General features: G+C 37.0%; 1 pseudogene; it reads right to left on the reverse strand.

The window, feature by feature from the left end:
* Nucleotides 1-513: 513 nt before the first annotated feature.
* On the reverse strand, nt 514-4,348 carry LOC133293707 (probable serine/threonine-protein kinase PBL3; annotated as a pseudogene).
* Between the last annotated feature and the right edge of the window lie 3,982 nt (nt 4,349-8,330).

Below are 8,330 nucleotides of genomic sequence, written 5' to 3' on the forward strand. Positions count from 1 at the left end.
TCTCGAGTCAGCCATTTCATCGACCTTCAAAACTTAAAAGCCTCCGACATGATATGAGAGAATTGATCCCAATGGCTATCGTAATTTGTTGGAATTATTGATCATTATAGATAGTTTCTTTGTTCAGATTAAGGGATAGAATCCCACCAATTTTAGTATATAAATTTAATCGCATGGGTCCCTTTTTAATTAGTGTTTAAATGTTTGGTTTGACCTTCATCTATGTCCTGGTACAGAACAGCATGACTTCAACATTTTTCATGATAGTTATATACGGTTCTAGTCCACAAAACTCCCCACATGGTGCTATCACCTAAGAGGACAAGAAAAACAAGATGAAATACTTGTATGTTTCTTGATTTGATTTACAATTAAGTAGGATTTGATTTGTTTGGTTTTCATTATCAGGAATTGTAATTTCCTGTTTTCATAATTAGTGAGTCTAAATCTTAAATAAATAGAATAAGATTGATGACGAATTTCTTAAGCCATTCACAAATCTTAAATCTCCACTTAAGTATACAATTGAAGAGAAAATACACCTTTGTTAAATTGTCCTTTGGGGGATTGCATGAATGGGGATGCCAGTGGGGACATAAGAGAGCACTCACTAGTGTAACTAGAAACAGATTTCCTATCTACTGAATGATGATGATTATGTCTGATAGGGGATTTTCCTTTGGGACTAGACACAGATATCTGGTCTCTCATGGGGCTTGAGATGGACTTCCTCACTGCCCTACAAGGGCTAGCTGAAATTGAATGTCTCATGGCTGGTAACTGTTCCAAAGTTTCCAAAACCTCAGACATCTGTGGTCTAATTTTGGCCTTACTAATACATTGTAATGCAAGAATTGCAGCTGTATATGCTGCTCTGTGGGGGTACTGTCCTTCTAACTTGGTGTCCATAATCCGAAACAACTTCTTCCTATCACACAAATAAGGTCTTGCCCAATCTACCATATATTGTTCCACTTCAGGTTTTGTTTTATCAACAGCACGCCGCCCTGATAATAGTTCCAATAACAAGCTATATACATCACACTTTGCAGTCAACCTACCTGCTCAAGTGCAAAGGGTAACAAACAATTAGATTAAGATATACTAACAAAATCAAGTGATATAAACATGTGCAAAAAATGCAGACCAAAAAGTTAGATAGCATTTTCTTTGACTGAGAACTAATTTATGATATATAGTTCAGACCCAAGAATAATAGTGAGCAAGCAAATGAAGTCAATTCTTAACATCCAAGGCTATTGGGGAAAGTCCATAAGGAAAACCAAAATACAACTCCAAAGTTCCATATGTACTAAAAGCTCATATTTTTCTATCACCTAGGAGTATTTTATTATTCTCATAGAGAGATCGATCCTTGAAGTTTTCATAAATCATCAAAGTTAAAATACAACATTAGTGATATCCATGAAGGCACTAGTTTGATATCCATTAACAATCCAACAAAAGAATCTAACAGCATTAGAAGTGAGGAAGCTAATAAAACCACAGATTTTTATGGAATAAAAAGCATGACGATGCCATTTAAGCACAAATAATCAAACCTGTAGCAATATATTCAGGAGCAGCATAGCCTTCAGTACCCCAGGACTTGAGTAGAAACATGACTATGATCGCCAGTGGGCCCTGCTTTGGCCAAACCAAAGTCTGATAGTTTTGCATTAAATTCCTGAATTCGAAGAAATGTATGGTTGAAATGACAGAGTACTTCGACCATTAAAATAAATTTTCAATTAGGAATTTCATGCAGAATAGGCATTGTAAATCTAGATATTCATTTCAAATGGAATGACCAGAAAAATAGGAAGAAAAAATAAAATGGATAGGATAAAAAAGATATCTTTGGCCATTTTCTCTCCCCTTCACTATCTTTTCTTTTATCATTATTGTTGAGATATATAGTCCTACATTGGTTGTATGTACAACTAATGTGGAGTTTATAAGACCTTGGGCACTCCCACCCTTCGAGCTGTTTCAATAAGATGACGATTTTTTCTTTCAGCAACCCCGTTTTGTTGGGGGGCATGTGCACATGATGTGTGGTGAAGAATGCCGTGAGATGCCATGAATGATTAAAATGGTTGAGACAGATACTCACGAGCATTATCACTACGAAAAGTGCAGATAGGAATACCAAATTGAGTAAGAATTTCATGATAAAACTTCTGAAATATGGAGAACAACTCAGAGCGGTTTTTCAGTAAAAATAACCAAGTGTTTCGAGAATAATCGTCAATAAAGGTAACAAAATATCTATAACCCCGAGTTGATTCAGTACGACTGGGTCCCCAAACATCAGAGTGAACCAAACTAAAAGGAGAGGAGGCACGACGATTGACTCTATTAGGAAAAGAACTGCGAGTATGTTTCCCGAATTGACATGATTCACATTGCAAAGTAGACAGCTTGGACAAACGTGGTACCATCTTCTGGAGCTTTGTAAGACTAGGATGACCCAACTGAGCGTGAATAGTGAGTGGAGAATCTAATACAGAATGAGCATGAGAGGAGCTGGAGAGCATGTAAAGGCCATTGGACTCAAATCCGCTGCCAATTGTCCTCCCCGAATTTCGATCCTGTAAAACAACAGAATTTTGGGTAAAAGAAATGAGACAATCAAGAGAACGTATTAAACGGCTAACGGAAAGGAGATTAAAGGGTGAAGCAGGGACATAGAACACATTATCAATAGTAATGGAGGGAAAGATACTGTTCCAATCCCATGAGACTGAACCTGGGAACCATTAGCCATAGTGACAACAGGCAAATAACCAGAGGTAGAAATAGAGGAAAACAAAGATTTATTACCAGAAATATGATCAGAGGCACCAGAATGAAGAACCCAATGACTAAATGATGAACTTTGAGTGAAACCAGCAACGCTATTACCTATATGCACAACAGTAGCAGTGAAACCAGTGATCGTGAGCCGAGAAATATCTTGAGGAAGGATAAATGAGCTAGAATCAGCCATGGATCAAGAACAATTCGCTGAAACAAAGATGTCGTGAACAGTAATGGAAAGAGGAGAAATGCTTCAGTGGGAATTTAGGAGCGGGCCTTGGACGGAAAGAACCGCCTCTTTGTGACGATCACAACTGTGGGTGGCTCGCTGGAAAAAGTGCCTAAAAAGTGATCGGTGGTGGCGGTCAACGGCGGTCAAATGGTGGTCCACGACGCTAGCAACCTCTGATGACGGTGAGTCTTGCGGCGTTGGGTAGATCGGCTTCTTCTGAGTCCGTTGATGTACTTTTTGATCAAAACGGGCGCCAGATAATTTTTCCGGTGGCAGACGGTGGTCGGAAACTGACGATGGTGACAGTTTCCAGGAAGATTTTTACTCGGTAGACAGTGGGTCTACCGGAAAGATGCGGATCTTGTTAGGCTCTAGATACCATGTTAAATATCAAGAACAAGAAGATTTATAAGTAATCCGTGTTTGTTAGAGAAGGTTTACACCTTATAAGCAATTCTCAATTTTCACCAAATGGCCACAATATAATAGAAATGTTAATGGTTAGCCAACATACCGAGTCTAATAAAATATTAGAAGCCTTAAAATCACGGTAGATAACTGGTTGCTCGGAGTCATGTAAAAATCTGAGACCTTGAGCAGCATCAATGGCAACTTTGATCCTTGTTGCCCAAGGAAGTGGTCGTGTGCCCCCTGCAAAGGTTTTTTTTTTTTTCTCTGTATATCACAAAGGATTCAGTGTTTGTTAAAGTGCATATTGGTAGTATGGTTTGAAACAAATACAGGTAATGTCCAAAATATATTTGAAAACCTTATTTAAAAACTGTTAAATCACAGTACAGTGAGGCTTAGTGTGTATTAATCTCTTGAAATATATGCTACTAAAGGCATCAACATACTGTAAAATAGATGATTCTCCAAGCTTCCTTTGGGCATGTACTCGTAGACTAGAAGTCGGTTATCCCCATCAAAGCAGTATCCAAAAAGCTTGACAAGATTTGGATGATGAAGTTGGCTAAGATAATTGACTTCAGACTGAAAATACAGAAACCTATTATAGAATTTGATTCATTTTAAATTAGAAGCATCAGAATTTGAATGCAACCTACCAGCCACTCCTTATGGCCTTGAAAACCATCAAGTTTAAGCTTCTTCACAGCTACAATAATTCCAAATCCAGGCCTTGCAGCCCCAAAGGAATGCTCATCAATCCACCCCTTTATAGACAAGACCAAATCCCCCTTCTCCTATAAGGCTATCAGGATGAAAGTTTCTTGTAGCTTTCTTCAGATCATTGAATGTGAAGGCTTTTAAATATGGGGAGGAAAGTATGTCACCTTCATATCCGGATATCATATCCGGATATTTCGCGACAGAATGCAGTTTCTGCATTTTGCGAAGATATCCCTTCAAGGTTCCGTTTTTAACACTTCTAAACATTAAAACATGCATTTTTAGACACATTAGACCAGTGTTCATGCTAGTTACTTGATCATCTCATTTTTCATGCCAAGACTTAACCTTTAATATAGAAAACTTATGAATAAAGGTTGTAGTTCATACCAAAGGTTCAAAACAGAGGAAAGGCAGTGGCTTGGAGCTTCCTATGCCACTTATCAGAGCTGCAATGATCAGCCCATGAAAATGGTTCACAAGATGGGTCCTTTCTTCACAAAGCTCACTACTTGGAGCTTCAACAACTAAAGAAATGGTTCCTACACCACCAAGAAATCAGAGGCAGTACCTCAAGCCCCGCACACAGCAACCACAACTCAGAAGGTGGAACCTTTCTCCTTCACCAAGCACACACCTAACTGTTTACAATATTTTGGAGAAGGAATCAAAGAGAAAGGATGAGTCTTTGTTGAGTTTTCTTCAAGGAAAGAAGGTGGAAAGTAGGAGAGCATCAAACTCAGAAATGGAGGCACGTAGGAAATAAGGATTCTGACCTAGAAACTTGTGCCTCACCTATTTGTAAGTGTCTTAAGTTTTAAACTCACTGTATTAGCACTAATAGCTCCACTAATCATTTTAACTTAAAATTTCAGATTCTGAACCTAGCCATTTTTCTAGGATTTGTCATATTTTTATTATAATTTTCGCAGAACTTTTTCGGTACGCGTTTTTACGTAGCCGGTATAAGTCCTGATGTCAGTTCTCATTATTTTGACTTCAAACTTGACATATCAGTCCTGTATATTATTTTAGGAATATATACACATACTCTTTATAATTTTTCAGGATACTTCATCGGTACGCATTTATACCGTGAAGCAGAACAGGTAACCGCACTTTTCGTCAGAAAAGCGACCTACAGCGTTATTAAGCACTTATAGTCATTATTTAAGTCTTACCATATTTATTCAAGGTCAATTATGGAATTACTTCTTAAACTCATAATTAATCTATTTAAATTTCTAAGAGTAAACACCCTTTTTAGTCCCTAGCAATATCTACGAAGTCCTTTTCAGTCCCTGGCAATAAAAAAGGACCAAATTGGTCCCTAAAAGTACAAGAAAAGGGCCACTCTACATATTTGGGAGTTGAAATAAGGACTAACATGGTCCTTTTTTTGTAATTTCAGGGACCAATTTGGTCCTTTTTTATTGCCAGGGACTAAAAAGGACTTCGTAGATATTGACAGGGACTAAAAATGGTGTTTACTCAATTTCTAATTTAAAGGTGCGGATTCTTACAAAGGGAATACCCTTCAATTTCCTTCCCTTCCTCCCCCTCCCTCCCCCTTGGATCCCCTCCCTTCCCTTCCCCTCCAAACTCTCATACAAAGCCTAAGGGTCCTAAACCAATAAAGGGTTTTTGACTCGCCCACGGGCTTATACATCTTAGATCCAGAGTGGATCCTTTCTTTTTTAAGCTAGAAATTATATATAAGATAAAATTAATAAAAAATTAAAAACTATTTGGTAATTACATAAAAAATTTAGCTTAAAAATTATTTAAAAACACATATTTCAAGAAAATTATCTCTCTCTATCTCTATAGCTCTTCGTTTTAAAAAAATGCACACAATTCAAGAAAAACAGATAAGTGCTTAAAAAAAAGCTCCTCCTAGGAGCTTTTAGCATATTTTTTTCATTATAAAAAAAATCATTGTAAGAGCTTTTCTCAAAACTTGTTTGGCCTAACTTATGCTTATAAGTAGCTTCTAGCTTAAAACGAGAGGATCCAAACAGGCACTTAAATTAGTTATTGCAACCAGACTTGGACTTATATAAAAGCTCGTTTAATAAAATTGCTTCAGACTCCAATTCAAAAGTTCAACCTTAGAGTCTCTCAGACTAGCCTAGTATATTAACTTTTATATTTTTACACTACTAATAATAGCTCTTTCTCTCTCTCTCCTCAACCTATTTCACCCCATTTTATTAGTAAGTAGACTTTTTGAATGACTTTGTTTTATATGATGTTGTTTGGATGTACATTGAATTTATGAATCTTTGTGGAATTATTAATACTGTTGATTGTATATTTTGTTTGGATAAATTTTTGTTGTCTTATTTTTTTTAGAGTAAATACTCTTTTTGGTCCCTAACAAAAAACACCGTCCCACTTTAGTCCCTTACAAAAATAAATTAGTCAGTTAGTCCTTAACAAATTCAAAGTGGACCCATTTAGTTGAAATCGTGGTCCCTCACAAATTCAAAAAAGACCCATATTAGTCCCTCAAAAGGACTAAAATGGGTCCACTTTGAATTTGTTAGGGACTAATTGACTAATTTATTTTTGTAAGGGACTAAAGTGGGGACCGTGTTTTTTTGTTAGGGACCAAAAAAGGTGTTTACTCTTTTTTTTAATAGGCTAGACCAAGCTTTTATTTTTTGTAAATAAGTCAGGCCATATGCCGATAATTATATTCATAACAGGTAACAGACTAGGCTAGACTGACATATTTAAACACAGGCTTTTTCTTTTAAGTCCAAAACCCGGCCCGGCTCGACCCGATAACACCCCTAGCTACAATCCTTCTTCGTTGTACATAATCATGCATGGATCCCGAAATTTCGATATTTGTTTTTCAAGTGTGACTTGGATTCTAGTCATGTGCCTACTCCACCCAAAATAGGTAAATAATATAAGGGTTTTTTTTGTCTCGTTAATTTTTATTTCAACACACACATAAAAGTATACGAGAATCGTATTTTTTCTTTCTTTCTTTTATCCTCACATGGGGCCATGTAGGCCCCACATACTTTTATATGTGTGTATGAGATAGATTTATCTTCTATAATATATGAAACATTAAACCCATAAAATAAAGGGAGAAGACTTCAAATACCTCCTCTGGTTGCGTTTGAATCACTTATCCCATGTGCTTTTTGTAACACCCCGTGTATACCCGAAATATTAACATTACATCGTATTAAGCGGTGCTTAATTAAAAATGCAGAATATTCTTTTTCTTTTCAATTATGACGTCATTATCAATTACCAACTGGATTACTTAATCAATTTCATAAAATAACGCCTGTATGTAAATTGCAATAAGACATCTACTGAAATACCTCAATATATAGATAAATTGTGTATCTCAATCACGGCATTACATCAAGTAATCCGGACAATATCCTGATACATTATTACAACTCCAAAAGACTAAAGACATAACAAGACATGACAATACTATATGTCATGGACAATCCCCATGCTCACCAAATAAACATAGTAACCAACGAGTCTCAACATAAAACTCCAATACATAAACTGAAGCTATAAGCATAAAAGCAGCATACAAATCCAGCATCCAATCATGGCAGCATAATATAACAGCAATCTAACTCAGCTCCGACCTCCTGCCGCCTGAGGTCTCAACATTACCTGACCCTGAAATAAGCATTCCCCAAACGTGGGGTGAGATCTCTAAACTAGAAATCTCAGTAAGACAAGGGGTCCTCAAGGATCTTCCACCCCAAGCTCACTTACATGTGCAATATAAGTTCAAAAAGCATTTATATCATTATCAGTTCCAAAACTATGTAGTGCAACAGATATCTATGACATGTGTGTAATCACTATCTACTGGCCAGCGAAATGTTGGAATACGTCTATTCCCTACATGTAGTACAAGGAACACCGCTTGCACCTCACCCACAGCCTCACCCTCTTGTATGTTCTACATACTCAGGCTTACCGTATAGGTGGAACACCTCCATGCATATCAACAAGGCACTAACATATAATAGCTCAACAGCATTTCCAAAACATCAAAAGCATGTAACACAGCATGCATATACCATATCCCCATGGGACATGTGGAACCACAACATGGCTAAACCGAGGACACGAAAGCTTACCTCTAAGCTAGCTATCCAATGCCACA

This window comes from Gastrolobium bilobum, unplaced genomic scaffold (genome assembly GCF_033153095.1).
Source record: "Gastrolobium bilobum isolate Gb01-03AN ecotype WA unplaced genomic scaffold, APGP_CSIRO_Gbil_v1 utg4222, whole genome shotgun sequence".
Classification (NCBI taxonomy): Eukaryota; Viridiplantae; Streptophyta; class Magnoliopsida; order Fabales; family Fabaceae; genus Gastrolobium; species Gastrolobium bilobum.